The sequence below is a fragment of the Drosophila navojoa genome, chromosome X (genome assembly GCF_054131105.1).
Source record: "Drosophila navojoa isolate 15081-1374.11 chromosome X, UAZ_NAV_1.0, whole genome shotgun sequence".
In the NCBI taxonomy this organism is placed as follows: Eukaryota; Metazoa; Arthropoda; class Insecta; order Diptera; family Drosophilidae; genus Drosophila; species Drosophila navojoa.
Window position 1 is genome coordinate 18,453,663 of NC_142895.1, and position 16,323 is coordinate 18,469,985.

Here is a 16,323-nt window from a genome sequence, read left to right on the forward strand (position 1 = left end):
GTCGGTTACTTCTGCAGATTAGATAATGTTGAGGAGTGCTGCGTGTCCCACTCGAACTAACATCACACACCGATATATCGATATGATATTCTATTCGAATAATACTATCATCTTCGGCATATACCATAATGGCTCTGCCACGCCTCCTATGCCCTGATTTTCCATTGTCAGTGTATGAAACAAAAAAAAAATACCCAAACACGAAAACTAATTGAAAGTTCCTGTAGCGAGATCGTGTCTTACTTTGCCTAGCCTGGCCGGAATTCAAGCCAAATTGATTCTTGCTGTTTATTTTTTCCGCCGTTGCATTTACCGTTCCATGCGTGTATGAGTGCCTGCGTGCGTGCGTGTGTATTGGTGCATTAACTAACTGTAGTATCGGCGAGTGCCCCATTTAAGCATCAATTGATTGATTATGAAAGCCATGCACGCAAAGCATAATCAATGATGATTACAATGATGAAGCTGCCTCTGCTGCTGCTGCTGTTGCTGCTGATGATGATCATTATAATAATATGAACTGTTAGCATATTTATTTATTAATATGAAATAGCATCAACTGTCGGTCAGCCGCTGTCGAGCGATGCCAAAGCAAAAGGCAACAGACCCAACATAAACACAAATTGTTATTAATGTTTGCTTTAGTTTAGTTTATTTGCTCGTGCGTTTTGTTATTTCTTCTTTTGCTCATGCACAAATACATCCATTTGTCTTGTCCGCTTCCTCGCCGCTGGAACTCCACTGCTATCGAGCGCAAGGTTGTTCTGGATGCAAGCGGGCATTCGACTCGATGTCTCTCTCTCTCTCTGCTGTTCGGTGTTGCAGTTATGTTAGCTGCAGTTTCACCGTCACCTTGTTACAGTTTCAATTGATTTTTGTATTTTATATGATATAAATGCGTATATATGTATGTGCGTAAACATGTATATCGATATATGTATATGATCAGACCCGGTTTGGATCGTGCGTCGCGACTCAAATATGCTGGACCGGCGTATCGGCCATGTGCCGCGCGAGAAACCGGCTTGACACGTTGCCAAAGTTAGTTTGATATTGTTTATTTTTATTTTCGTATTTGATTTTGTTTTTGTTTTTTTTTTTCAAATGCCAATGGCTGCCGACTTTTACTGTGCGCTGTGTGTTTTGTTAAACTTGAACTTGCGAGACGATGCGTAGCCAGCGCAGCTTCAGCTTCAGCTTCAGCCTCGGCGAATGCCAGCATGTGTGTCTCAATTTGTAGCCAACGAAATGGCAGGCCGTCGAGCATAGTAAGCTGACCCATTGGCGAGGCCACAATGCGAAAATATTGCTACCCGGGCATGCCTATCTCCTTACGCGGCGAGGGTGGGGCCGGGTGGAGGTGGGCTCAGGTGTCAGTTGCAAGATACCAAGTGCCCAGTTGGCCGTTGCCAGTGAGTTGTTGGTTGGCTTTGCCAGTTGATACTCATAGTTGGTCAGGCTTGTGAAAGTTCAGTTCAGTTCAGTTCAGTTCAGAAAACTTTCAAGTGCAGCTGCTAAACTTGACAAGCTCTGGAGCCGAAACTTGCAAACGGATTCGTTAGATTCACCTGACTGTGCTCCGTGCTTGAGGGTATTTTCAACCCAGCCTTGCCCTGCCCCACCCTGCTCTGCGCCGAACGACACAAAGTCCCATCATAACTGTTGACATAGAGGACATGCCATAGCTTAAGGAGCAGCCAGCACTGGACTTAAGCTGCTTATGAATTATTTGGCAATAAATGTCAGCCCCAGACCCAGCCCAGCCCCAGCGCCGGCGCCACTCGATTGAGCCTGTGGCAGCCATCGTTAGGCAAATATTATCAGCTTGTACTTAAAATGCATTTAAATGAGGCGAACGACTTCCGATGGGCAACTGAACTGCATAATATCCCCAATTAAGTGCAACTTACGTTAATAGCAGAGAATGCAAATAATAATAATAGCACTATTATTCTATTCTATTTAAGCCGATTTTATAGCGTTGCAAAACAAGAAGAGACGATGCGCAGTCAACAGAGAGATGGATATAAATACTTAGCGCTTCGGGCTTTGTAGGCCTAATTTGAGAATCACAAAGAGAGGTGCTAATTTGAGCAGCGTAAGGCTGAAGCTGTAATCAAGTGATATAATAATAAAACACGAGACAGCGACAGCGACAGCGACTCATCAAAGCTCGATTGCTACTCAATGCGGGGCATCCAGTGAGTCGATCATTTCAGCTTTTGATTAGCAATTAACAAATTATTACCTGATGCGATGCCAAAGTGGAATGAACTCTATGCGATTGTTGTTGTCGTCGTCGTTTGACTGGCTTGGCTTGGCCTGGTCTGTCCCACACAGAAGAGCGAAAGTTGCAGACGCTCTGGCTTTTGTCAGTTTTTGGTCAGAGCTTTCGCATAAACGTCGGCGATTTAGTGTCACGAAAAACTTTGCCATTTGAAGCGTTTTGGCCGCGCTTATGGAAACCCGTTAGCAGCGCCAGTCACGGTCCATCCAAAGACAAAAGATCGCCGGATCGCTGGCTGATCGATGATCTTTTGCGCTGTGGCCAAAAGACTTTCTTCGCGTTGAATGACCGAGAGCCCGAAATGAAAATCGAGCAAAAATTCATTTGATTAATTGTTTGAGCACACACACACGCACACACACACACACACACATTCATACAGCGACAGTGACAAAACAAATGCAGCTAAAAATGGCAACTCCATAAACCTGTATCTGGATTTCGCAAGAAAAGTCAATGGATACGCATGACTCTCATGTCTTTTCATTCACATACATGTATACATATATTTAGCATTATTTGGGTTTATTGTTCGGCTCGTCTCTTATACAATTGACACCAACAGGAACTCGAAATGCATATTGCCTGGGTGGGTGTGGGTGTGTGCGTGTGAGAGGGCGTGTGCCTGTGTGAGTGTGTGTGTGTGTGGGTGCTTGTCATTGTTGTAGCGAAAGCAAAGTTAAGCCATTAATATGCATGATGAGCTGTTTGCGAATCCAAGACGTAGTCTGTCTTAAAAGCTTAGAAAATACACAAATTTGGGTAAAGAGGGCAAAATATGGTATATGTGTATATATGTAATAGATATTCATTTTTTCATACCCCAAACATATTGTAAATGGGAAATTGGTTTTGATTAAATGTATGTAAGAGGGAGAGGAATATAATCTGTAGTACTGTAAGCTGACAAAGTTAATCCATTTTTTCTATCCCGTCGATCTCAGAACCTAGTAGAGCTAGAGGACTCAAATTTTTACGTAGTTCTCTAAATACCATGCTCAAATCAAGTTTGTTTAAAAACAATCAATATCACTACCGGTTTCAATATTATGAATTAATAGTTATATCGGAAGTCAGCAATTAAACTATTGATTTTATTTTTTTTTTAACTAACTTGCTGTTTGCTTGCTTAAAAATTAAAATATATTTTAATGCCAGCTAATGACCATAATTAAGATAATTAAAATGGGTATCTCTCAGTCGGACGGCACAAACGTGAACTTCCTTATTTATTTTTAAATTTTCAACTCATTTTGACAGTTAATAAGTCCACAGTAAAGGCATTTTTTATGCCGTTTGACTTTTGAAGCCCTGTGAAATTTACATGCCAGAACTTTATGTGAAGCATGTAAGCAGACAGATATGTATGCCTTGAGCTGCTCGAGCAACCCGATTCGACTGGCTACAAACTCGTCTCGGGTTTCACAGTAAAATATATCATCGAGTGTGTTAGCTGTGCTATATCTACATAAAATCTTTGGCATAATTGATTGGCTATTTAAATTTTTTTGCATCACTATGACAATGTAGTTTGTGCAATCAACTCGGCCAGTGAATTAATTGGCTAAAACTCAAGCGTTCGACTACAATAAAAGTGTGCTTAAAATAGAAATTAAAAATAAGAAAAAATAAACTGAATATTCATCAGGCTCTAAGAACCTGACATTAAACGCAGGCAGCGTCTAACGACTAGATTAGTTTGTTCTTTGTGCACGTGTGTGTGTGTGTGTGTGTGTCTGCCAAGTTCAGGGCAGACATCAACAACAACAACTGGAGATGTACAACTGCAAGAACAACGAGCTCTTGGCAGAGGACTTGAGAGGCGGACGCCCTTCAATTTTTTGCAACATTCTTTTTCGGATGCATTTGGCTGCACTCTAATTACATTTGAAGTGTGGCCATTGGCCAGCTAGAGCGAGCAAACTTATCAACATGCTCATCAACATCATCATCATCATCTTCGTCGTGGTCATGATGGTCATCATCATCATCATCATCATCATCATGATTGCTGCATACTTGAGCAATGAAAAGGGGGCTTAACTCTAGACCAAAGACTCTTGCCTGTGCGCTCAAGCATACGACTTTGTTTTCTAATTTGGCTTTAACCTTTGCCAAAGAGTCAGCTCCAAACTCCCATTATCCATAGGGCGCACACAGAGAAAGAGAGAGAAAAGAAGAGGAAGATAAAAAACATTAAAAATAAAGTAAAACCCACAGCAACGAGAGAGAGAGAGAGAGAGGTGGAGCGAGTGAGATAGAATATACAAATGGTACAGTCAAGAGTTGTGGACATGAAAACGAGCCCCAAAAGTGGAGGTAATTGAACCGTGGCATATAACCTTGACTTAACCGTGGAATTTTGCAACTCGTTGCCGCTTCGCTTGTCGCATTTCCTCGTTGTACATCTCTCCATCTCTCCCTCTCTCTCTCTCTCTCTCTCTCTCTCTCTCGCTTGAGATGAGCTGACCCGCCGAAATAATAATGGTCAGCCGGGCATCAGGTGGGCACACAGCGTTGCGCCAAAGGCAATGTGAAAAATTCGTGCATCGCTTGTCATATATTCGATTTAAGTTTCGTTTTGCTGTTGAAATTTCAATTGAACCGTTGCTGCACTTGCATTGATCCTGCCGAGCGAAACTTTTCCTTTGAAACGGATTCAATTTGATTTTTGCTTCTGTTATATATACATGTATATATATATTTTTATTCCAACCAACAGCTTGTTTAAAAGTTCTACTCACAAGTTGCTACAGTATGTTTCACTGTTAGTTTAAGCTGCCGAAGTCGAAGCTCGAATATGTTTGTTTGCAATTACTATGAAAACCATAAGGAAATTATTCTACATTTCCCTTGCAGCGCAGAGCAAATATCTGCATTGCATTTGGAATTGTAAATCTTTTTTCAATTTTATACTCATTCATAAAGTGCTGCCATGTCCGTCTAGTCGTCCATCCCGCCGTGTGAACATTGTTGAAAATAGACTTTGAAATGTTGTATTTGATATGTACAGTGGACGCTTGTTGTTGTTGATTTGTTAGTTCGTATTACTGAGTGCATCAAAATTTATGGACATAATTCGAAATCTAAAGAGATTTTGTAGGGGACTTGCGATAGCTTTGAATCAATGAGAGTTTTGAAATAACTCAGTTTTGAAATAACGAGAGTAGACTGTATAAGTATTTTATAATTTCGTTCTTTGAATCTCCTAAGGATTACCCAATAAGTGTGGCAAATCAGGGAATACTATATCTTCGTAGCTCTATAGCTATAAAAATAAAATTAAAACTTAATTACTTTCAACATGCTCTATAGACATACCTAAAAATATAAGTTATATATGATATATACATATATATGACTCGAGTTTTTGGCATATCGGACAAAAATCTATAGCTTACAATGAAAGAACTTTGGTTCCAAAAAGAAAGAGTTAAGTTAGTATAGACTCAGATTCAGAGGCAACTACCCAAAAAATGTGAATTATTTTGAAATCAGCTTGCCTTATATAGAAAAGCTTTAATGAGCTTCAAGCGCAAGTGAATGGATATGAGAACATTGAATTGAATGAATTCGAATTGTTTATTCAAAATCAGCTCACATCAGCTTCCTGATGGAGCGCATACAGTAAAATACTTGCGAATGCATTTGGTTAATTAAGCGCAATTTATAATTAATTGAAACGTTTTTGCGCCGGCTGGCACTCAACTTGACATTAATCCGAGCTGTTACAGTTTGTTGTTGTTTATTGATGTTGCGGCTTGAAGTCGAGTCAACGACACCTTGTGGCCATAAAACGCTTCAGTTCCTGTTTGACATTTTCGGCTAATAAAGTCCGTCTCACATGGCCGTACGCGCTGTGAATGAGCCACAACTGTGACTCGGACGTCGCGATAGGCCTCCCCTTTGAGCGGCGCTTAGCCACTTGAGTGCATTGCACTTGACCGCATCGTAAATTTGCCAGTCATGGCTAGAGGCTGGCTGCAGTTTAGCTGCCCCTTTTGGTGGCGCCGCCGACGCTTGCTGTCAACTTTTAATTTGTTTTAAAAACTTTTTGATTGTTTCTCTGCTGCTGTTGCTGGTGTTGCTGTTGCTGCTGTTGTTGTTGTTGCTGCTGGCATGCAAATGCGCGCTCATACTCTGGCGCCACGGCGTCTTCTTGGTCTTGAATTCTCATCTTTGGTCATGGGCCTGCCTCTCTGCTGCTCTGCTGCGCTGTAGCTCTGTTGCTTGGGGCATTCAATTGCAGTTGCTTGATTAAATTGTCTTGCCCGCTGCGTGTGCTGGCTGTTATTTAAAGTTTTTAATTTCATTTTATTGACACTCGCTGGCAAGTCGAGCCGGCCGACCGTAAGCCGCAAGTTATTTTTGCCATTGTTGCCACTGCCAGCTGCTCCAGCTCCAGATCCAGCTCCAGTTACTGTTGCTGCTCTTGACAGTTGCCCACAAAGCCCAACAATTTGCACAGTCGAAGCCCGTTGCCAACGGCAATCCCAATCCAGCAGCTGTCAATGCGATATTCATGCGCCGATCAAGCTGTTAAGTCTTTAGGCTAACGGTTAACATATAGTATGTGCTTATGATTTGCCAGCAGACCAGTTGATTGCCGCACGTGGCAACGTGCTCTTTGCGCTGTTGCCGGCAAGGACATGCAACAGCAACAACATATTGCCGTTGCAGGCGTTGGCAACAATATGCCAAATGACGCTGACATCGCAACTTGCTGTTCAAAGAGCGTAGAAGAAGGGGGGGATGGTGAGGGGGAGAGGCAGATGTACGCTCACCTACACACACCGTCTCGACAGGCAACTTGTGTCAGCTGCTCTTACTGTTGTTGCTGTCGGGCCAACTTTTGCATGTTGCTGCTGCTGCTGCTGTTGCTGCTGTCCAACTAGTGAGTCAGCAGCAAGAGCGCGCGCGCGTTGGCATTCTAATTTGTTTATGTTAATGCAATAAAAACACTCAATTTGCGGCTGCACATTCGAACGATATTCTTGCTCTTGCTGCTGCTGCTGCTGCTGCTGTTGCAGTCGCTGGGCAAACATCACATATTGGCGACGTTATCGCAACGACAGCAACAGCAACAGCAACCGCTGCTGGCAGAAGCAACATAAAAACAGAGCTAACCTTGTTATTGTTATTTAATTTCACTTTTTTGTTAGCTTTACTATTGCTAGCTGTTCTTGCTGTTGTTGCCGTTGCCGTTGCTGTTGCTGTTGCTGCTGTCTGTTGTTACCGTTTTGCGTTGGCGTTTTTCGTGCTGGTTGTTTGGCTTGTTGCCGTTGCCATTTTATGCTGGTTGCATGATTTACATTGTTGGCGGCATTTTTGTTTTCGCTCTTTTTTGTTTGTACGTATACCCTGTACACCTCGACAGTGGGTATATTGGTTGCATGCATGCGTTTGTGACAGATGAACCATATGCTTGCCCCGGTGAATTAGCAAGAAGCCAAGTGTCACCCCATCTGTCATTCAATTTTATCATATAGCGGTATCTAATTCTCAATCTTTGAGTGTATCTATAGGAAAGATTCAAGAAATTTAAAATAGTTTGTCTCTGAAAGGGTATTTCCAGCTGGGTCCACAGCTCAATTGCATTTACAAAGTGCTTACAAATTTATTGAAAGTAAAAACTGCATAAGTGCAACAGTCTGGCAACGCTGCCTTTGACTGGTTATGGGGCAAAAAAAAAAAAAAAAAACCCATAATGCTGGCTGCGTCGCATTTGTTTCAATCTTTGCATTCAATTTTTGATGTTTGCCATTGCATCACACACATCGACAGCTCGCGCATCGACTGCTGCCTGCTGCTGCTTTGCACCACTGTGCATACAAATTTTGCCTGGCTTTATTTGATAAATTAAAAAAAAATATATATATGTATTTTTTATGTCGTCGCGGCTATGTCTAAAGTTGCCAAATCCAGCTGCGACATTTGCATTTGTCATATACAAAAAGGTCGGCTAGACGCTGAGGGGGGGACAGAGAGAGAGAGAGGGAGATGGAGAGAGACAAAGCGGGAGCGAGCAGCGCTAGGAGCATGTTGTGGCCTTTACAGTGGGCTGGCTGCTGCTGTTGCTGCTGCTGCTGTTGCTGCTGCTGCTGCTGTTGCTGCTGCTGCTGCTGCTGCTGCTGCTGCTGCTGCTGCTGCTGCATTGCCAGACAGATTTACTTTTTACCTACTGCGCCCGGCCGTAGCCACAGTCATAGCCATGGGACTGGTGAATGTCTCTATTATTTGCACACTGAAAGTTTATAAAAACGCCTATCCCTTTCTTTCACTCTCTTTCTCTCGCTCTCACTCAGATTCTCTCACACTCTCACTTGCTCTCTGTCTTTGTTGCGCCCAGCTTTTTAATAAAGTCATTTTATTTACATTTGTGCTTTTGTTTAGTAATTTATTTACTTTTTTATGCCATTACATATATTTGGTGCTTGCATATTTGCCTTTGGTGTTGCTATTGTTGTTGCTCGTGTTGTTGCTGCTGCTGCTGCTGCTGCTGTCGGTAGCCGAAAACATTTTAAATGCCATTTTAATTATATTTGTTCTTTTGTGCGTTGGCTGGGCGTAAATTCCACTTGGCTTTGGTCGCTCAGTTTGCAAGTTTTTCAATTAAAATGAAATAAAGCGACATAAATCAAGTCTCGCTCGCACACATATGTACACAAAAACGATGCCTGACAGCAGCAGCAGCAGTAGCATCCAACAACAACAACAGCCATAGCAATACTGAAATAAGAAGAGGATAGGGAAAAAAAGTGTTTAAAAACTATCAGCAACCGCAAGTAACTTCATTTGGCTTGAGGCAAACGCTGCGTATGAGCAATGTCGAGTGCCGAGTCGCAGTCAGCACTCAGCCGACAGCCGACAGCCGACAACACTGAACAACTTTGGCGTTGAGCATCCATCCGTCCCATTCGAACAATTTACAGTCTGCAGCCTGACTGACATTTGCGTGCATTTGAGCAGCTGAAACGGATAACTGGGCCCAGCATCTAGGGGCAGCTCCTGCTCCTGCTCCTGCTGCTGCTGCTGCTGCTGCATGCATATTGTAATGGAATGCTGGATGATTGGAACGGGCTCTGTCTATGGCCGGGATGAACTGGGCTGAACTGGGCTGAGCTACAGCCGAGGCTGGGCTACAGCTGCACTTGGCAGAGACATTAATCAAAAGCAAAATCGCTCAACTCGGTTGGCCAACAACAGCAACAGCAATGGGAACAGGAACGGGGGGCATGCGGCATAAAGAACTTGAGACTCTGCTCAAAATACGAATTTATTTTAATTTCTATGATACTTTCGAACCACAATAAATAAAAGATGTAACCACATATACATATGTATGTACGTTGGAATGTATGTGTGTCCGGCAAGCAGTCGTCCCATTTGGCCAAGAAACAAATCAATAAATGACAACTCGACAAAATGAATATGTTAAAAGTACATTTCAGTTATTTGTCTACGCATACATATCGTAAAAATCTATGCAATATTGAATAGGGTCAAGTGCCAGGACTTGTTCAGCAAGTCTTGAAATGTTTTACATATCAGCTGAAACTGCTGCTGCTGCTGTTGCTGCAATTGTGTGTCTGTCCATTGGGCTTTAAACAAGACAAACTGATCTAATAATTTGTTTAAAAGTTGCATACGTTGCCAATGAGCAACAACTCAGCTCCGGTCCAGCTCTCTGGGTCGAGGGGATGGCGGCACACACAATGCTGCAACGGCAATCAATCACAATTGCAATTCTATTTATAGCATTTCAAAAATTATGCATGTCTTTATGGGTGTGCGTGTGTGTGTGTGTGTGTGTGTGTTTGCGTGTTCATGTGTACAGCAATTGGTTACGCTTGGCCCTGATTGCCAGCTGAGATATGACCTAACGTTGTTACCTGACGCGCTTTGATCACATTTGCCACATCTTTAAATATTCTTTGTAAGTTGCTTAATATTCTTGAAATATTCTTTGCTTGACACTCTTTGTTTTCAAAGCTTTTGTTTATTTTGCTGCTGACATTCCAAATACCAAATAAATTAAAATTTCATTAAATTCCATACAGCATAAACTGAAGGCAAATTCTCTGACTTTAGTTCAAATAATTAAAGCACAATAACTTTTGCTCTTAAATTAGATTTTATCGCAAAGCCAAGGCAAAATTGTTCTTTAAGAGGTAATGTCTCTAGCTCTTTTATTAACTCCATAATATTCCTTGGGTTTTATTAAGTATAGAGATTTTATAGCGTACAGATGGATAGAGAAGAGATGGAATATCGATTAGAAATACAGACTGAAAAACTGACTGTACCGATTGGCCTAGCTAATATTTCTGATCATAAATATATATATAATATATATTTATATTTACATTTATATAAACTTATAGAATCAGGCACAAACACTTTATCATAAATATTATATTAAATCATTTGAGGTTGGAGTTCTATGAGCCGGAATGTCGGTCTGTCTGTGCTCCGGCATAAAGTGTCCTGTGCTTGCTCTCCTTATATCCCCTACAGCAAGTTTACTTAATGAAAGGGATTGTTAAATTGATGTATTCAAGGCGGTTGAGCATTGACGCTCTTATATATGAGTTCCTTTATAAGAGCAGCCAAGCAACGTTACTGGAACAGATACGTATTCGATTGGAGTTGCGCCTGTATTGAACGAGCTACACTGATCTATGCTCTGTACTGAGTATATGGGAAACTTCTTCAGGCAAATAAACATCTGTTAGTGGATCCATGGCCTCTCATGATGTGCCACTCCCAATATTCCCATACTCTATTATTTTATACGCTGGAAGTGAGCAGAAATTCCGTGTTCATGCTTGAATTTGTATATAGAAATATATTATTGTTTATCAGAGATGGTTCTAGTCAAATGCCTATTGAAATGTGGGTAAAAAATAAGACTTCACTTTATATGTAAATCAAAGTCTTTCAAATGTAGGCAACAGTAATGAAATATCATTATATTACATTTATTGTAATTTATTAATAAATAATAATATATAATAATAATAATATATAATATATAATAATAAATAATTTAATACAATAATTTTATTTTGAAAAATGAAAGAAGCTTACACTTTAGAGCAATATATATTAAATATGAATTAACATAAATAGACTAGATATATACTAGTTGTATAATATATGAATACTTGTTTACATATATCTTAGATATATCATGCATCAAATATTAATATAATAGATATATCATATATTACTACTTGTATTGTTTATGTGCAACAACTGAAGCTCTCCCCTAATACGAAATACACATAGTTTTTCTTAGACACCCGCACAATCGATATCTTGGCGGATATCGAAGTTTATTAAGGCCAGTTATTGACATTCGGCATGTGGCTTGTGCCAGTTTTTCTTTTTCATTTTATTTTTTTCTGTTGTTTTTTTTTTTTGTTTTTATCAATATTTTATAGCTGTTGCTTTTGTTTATGACAAGCAGCTGAGTGTGTTTGTGGCGACAACACACAAAGAGCACTCGAGCGTGGCCTGGTTGGCCGTGTCGCCTGGCACCGCGACGGCAACACGATGGCCGTCTCCTGCTACCCCTTCGGCGAGCGAGCGAGTGCACTTATCAGCGCCAATTGCAATTGTTTTTAATAATTCACTTTCACTTTTGCGCCCGTAGCTTGTGGCCCCAAAACAGACTCGCACATACACACACACACACACATACACACGCCCGCCAGGTACACACCCCAAAAAAAAAAAAAAACCTTGAACCGCATTTCTGTTTTCTCACCTGGCTACGGGCTAACGGGCTGGCGGGCAATTCAACCTGGGCAGACACTGCGCTGCCAGCCAAAGCTGTGGGCCAGCTCTGGGGACTTGGACTGGGATTGGAACTGGGCTAAGCCCCGGCCTCGGTGGCCTGTTGCCACTTGACTTTGGCTTTTTGCATACGAATAGCCGATGTAAGACTCACTGTGTGCGAGTGAGTGTTTGTGTGTGTGTGTGTGCTCTGTTCTGTATGTCTCGCTTGTTTTTATCAATTTTTTTTTTTTTGTTAGAGCCGCACACTTGAAGCATGGCAACAGCAGCTTCCCAGAAGCCACCGCAAAGGCCAAATAAAATTAATGAGCTTACGGCCAAATCTGAAACCAAAAGCCGACTCTAGGCCACATATATTTATGCCCTGATCCCATTGAAAATGAAAATTCAAGGCGCAATGATTTCGCCGAAATGTTTGCCAAAGGCGGCAGGAGGCGTAGAGTAAATAAACATATTAAATAACAAACAAAGAGTTGATTTATTCCGTTTCTATCTCAATCTGATACTCTAGATCTTTAATAAAGGCGTTGATTCTGCTTCTACACATGTCACATTGATCATCTATAATCTATAATAAGAATATGTTTTATCTTCATCTGAAATAAATACAAACTTCCATCTAACCGTTTTCTGTTTTCTATTTCTTTGCAGAGGCTACAGCGGGATCTATAAAAAAGTCTGCATAGGTAGTTCTTCAGGAACTATTCACATACGTGAAATTCGTTTGTAAGGTAATAAAATAATAACATTATTACTTTATTTTAGACTAATATTAATTCATAAAAAAAAAAGAATATATAATAATTAATAGAGGAGTAAAACAATTTCGGTTAAACTTTTCCCAAGTCGATTTTGAATTTACGTTTGCATTTCTTGCTGGGCATTTTCAATCGATTGGCATTTAATTTGCTTAGCTTGTTTTCCCGTTTACTTTGGCCGGCCGAATTTCGTGCTGTTCCATTCTTTTTCTATAGAAAATAAATTACTGCTTCTTTTGTTGCTTTTGCCAGTTTCGACGTTCAATAGGAGCAGCAATAACAAAACACAATAGCACACACACACACACACACATGGAAGACTATGTGCGATTTGTTGCTGTTTATTTTTAACCTGTTCAATGTGCCGTGCCAATTGTTGCCGTTGTTGTTGCCGTTGTTGTTGCTGTTGTTGTTGCTGCTGTTTTGTTCCTTTTCTTTGGTCATTTTGTCAGGACGTTAAGTCAAATAAGCCCCAGTTCGCCGCAGTCCTCTCTCAAATGTCCAAAACATCCAGTACATATCCTACAATTTATACTCGAACCGAGAGTTCAACAATTTCGAGGCGATATATGTAACGCTCGCTTGAATTAGTACTAAGGCCTGTTGCCACGTGAGCTTAGCCCACTCGGATTCGGACTCGGATTTGTTCAACGGAAACCTGATGAAAGTGAACTTCTTTTGAGTACACATATTCACGTATTATTTATATGACTTGTAAAATCTGCTACGCTTTATCGATTCACTCTTAAGACTTGGATCTCTTAGGGTATTTAATCTGTGCTAAAAAAAACCTTGCTTTTGCTCTCACTTCTTACATCAAGTGAAATGGCCAGCAGGCACGGCCCGTGCCAAAGCAACAACAACAGCAGCAACAGCAACAATAAGAACAAGATGAAACGACTCGTTTTATCCTTCTGACTGAGCTTAGAGCCAGAGCAGAGAGCCGGGCGTCTCCTAAGCAGCTTTCGACTGCATTCCTCGCATGGCAACTGTGGCCGTTGCCGTTGCCTTTGATTTTGTGTTTGATTTTGATTTTGATTCGCTTGGCCATGTTAGAGCGGCCAAGAGGCCGTAGGTCGGCACGCTCTCGCATAATCGGTCGTATTATCTGCCAGCTTCGGCCTCATACATCTAATTTATGTGCCAGCCTCCCTCCCTCCACAAGACACACATCACAGCAAGCAGAAGCAAAAAACGAGCGAGACTGAAGCGAATGGGAAATTCACTTAAACTGTAGCTGTAACCGAGACGAGGCGAAGCGAAGTGAGGTGAGGTGTGGCGAGGAGAGGCGAGAAGCGCCGCCAAATGCTTTCATTTCATTAATTATGCAGCGCAGTCGAGAATTACATGCGAGGGCGGTGGGCGTGTGGGCTCTACACAAAACTCCTTTTCGCCTACATTGGCGGATATATTTGTACATATGTATAGTATGAAGGGGTATTTGAAATACCCTGTATAATACGAGGCAGTTGTTGGCCGTTAGGTTGATATAAACTTCTATATAAGAAAATCAGATTTTATTAGGGTGGACATAGATAGAATTCCTATGGGGCATTTGAAATGCCCTATGAAATACCCTGCACAATTAAGTAACAAATCAATTGTCTATTCTATGTAGTGAAATCAGCTTATATAAAAGTGGGCATAGGATCTACACAGAATACCTTGCGCACTACCCTGTACAAACGTAGATCGAAATTCTCCAAAATTAACTAACATATCAATACATTATTCCATAGAGTTCCATCTTATTAAATAATGCTGGAAATGGACTTTATACCAAACACCTTTCTATTTGCCTAAAAAGCCTACGAATATATGTGAATGCATATTTGAAATATCCTCTGCAATTCCCTGTACAAGCTGATTAAAATGTTCCCTAATTAACTTACATATATGTGCACTGTACAATACCCTATATAATACCCTGTTGAATGCCCTGCACCCTACCCTTCCCTGACATAAGTCATTCAATTGATGCAATTTCCATAACTAACAAATCAATTAGCCATTCTATATGCTCACATCATCGTCAGCTGTATTATACATATATAGCTACATATATTGAAGCCCTTACAGGGTAACTGGCGAATCGTTAAACTCTGGCTTGATGAGCCTTTGCATTTTATTTTGGGTATGTTTTGTGCTGTGGCCACAAATCTGTTTATGTGGCGACAAGAACAGACGCAGCCCCTCAAATGGTGGTTTGGTGGGTCGGTGGTTGCAAGTCCTGCGTCAGGCAACAGGCAGCAAACGAGATCGCCCGCTCTGCTGGCTGGCTGGCTGGCTGGCAGCGTTGGCCAAGTTGGCAGCGTGCGTTTTGTGCATTTGACTTTTATATGAACTAATTCATGAAAAATGCATGCCCCCGCCTGGGCCCCGCTGCTGCCCGCGGCTGCTAGTTCCGCGTGCCACCAGCAAATGAAGAAAAACTGGCCGCCATAAATCGTCGTATACGGACGGCTCCGTCGCCTGCTCCATTGTCGACGACATTGCTGCACTGCATCAAATACGAATACGAATGTGAATGCGACTGCGAATGTGAATGGCAAATGTTTTATATGAGTGTATGCGTGTGTGTGTGTGTGTGTGTGTGTGCTGAGTGTGTGTGTTCTGGCTTTGTTCGTGTGGCAAATAATTAAATTAAGATTTTTATAGCTTAATTGGATGGCTGTCGGGCGACGAGCGCAGTAACCTGATGAATGGCTGCTTGCCTGCCAGCCAGCCAGACCGACAGACCGACACTCCGACAGCAACATGGCTAGTTGCATTTGCAACTTGCAACAAGCAACAAACGGCAAAGTGAAAGGCAACAAGTCTTGCACAGCCAATCGACGCCATGGGGGTGGCTGGGTCTCAACCTGGCCTGGCCTGGCCTGGTCTGGTCTGGTCTGGTCTGGTCATTGGCCAGACCTATCAAACATTGTTAATTGACTTGACGCTAATGCGAATCAAAGTCTCGTGCACTGCACGGAGAACAGTTATTAGGCTGCGGCGACGTCTCACAAAGATAGAGAACAGACGTGAACTGGATGAAGTTGAGAGGATAAAGTTTCCCCATATAATCATTGTTTTTAATTATTATATTATTTTATATATGCTTGTGTCTATGCATAGAAGCAGAAGCTCTTCATCTGCTTTACTAACTTTTCATTCGAAGATATAGGGCTGTCAGATGGGTCAGTCGAATAGGGACAACCCTGTGTAGAAACTTCATTAATAAATTTACCTCAATTTACATCAAATGCAGTTTTTAATTAAACTGATTTGCTGAGGTTTTGTTTCCTTTTGGCTTTCGCTATTTACTCATATGGGCTAGTTGTGTGCTTTCTATGCGCTTCTCATATGAGCTAGCTGCGTGCTTTCTATGCGCTTCTCATTTATTCTTTTTACACGTGGCTCCTATTGTGGCCCAGCAGCTCAGTTCCCTTGGCTTTTGAATATGTATTTGTGTAGGTGTGTGTGTGTGTGTGTGTG

At 41.5% G+C, this 16,323-nt stretch overlaps 1 protein-coding gene across 1 annotated transcript in view; it reads left to right on the plus strand.

Annotated features, from left to right (window-relative positions):
* LOC108657390 (uncharacterized) overlaps window positions 1-16,323 on the plus strand; it is a 105,070-nt gene that overhangs the window by 72,210 nt on the left and 16,537 nt on the right. The window contains exon 5 of the mRNA XM_089263555.1: window positions 12,740-12,819. The gene's annotated coding sequence lies outside the window, so the exon portion shown is untranslated. The remainder of the gene's footprint in view (window positions 1-12,739; window positions 12,820-16,323) is intronic.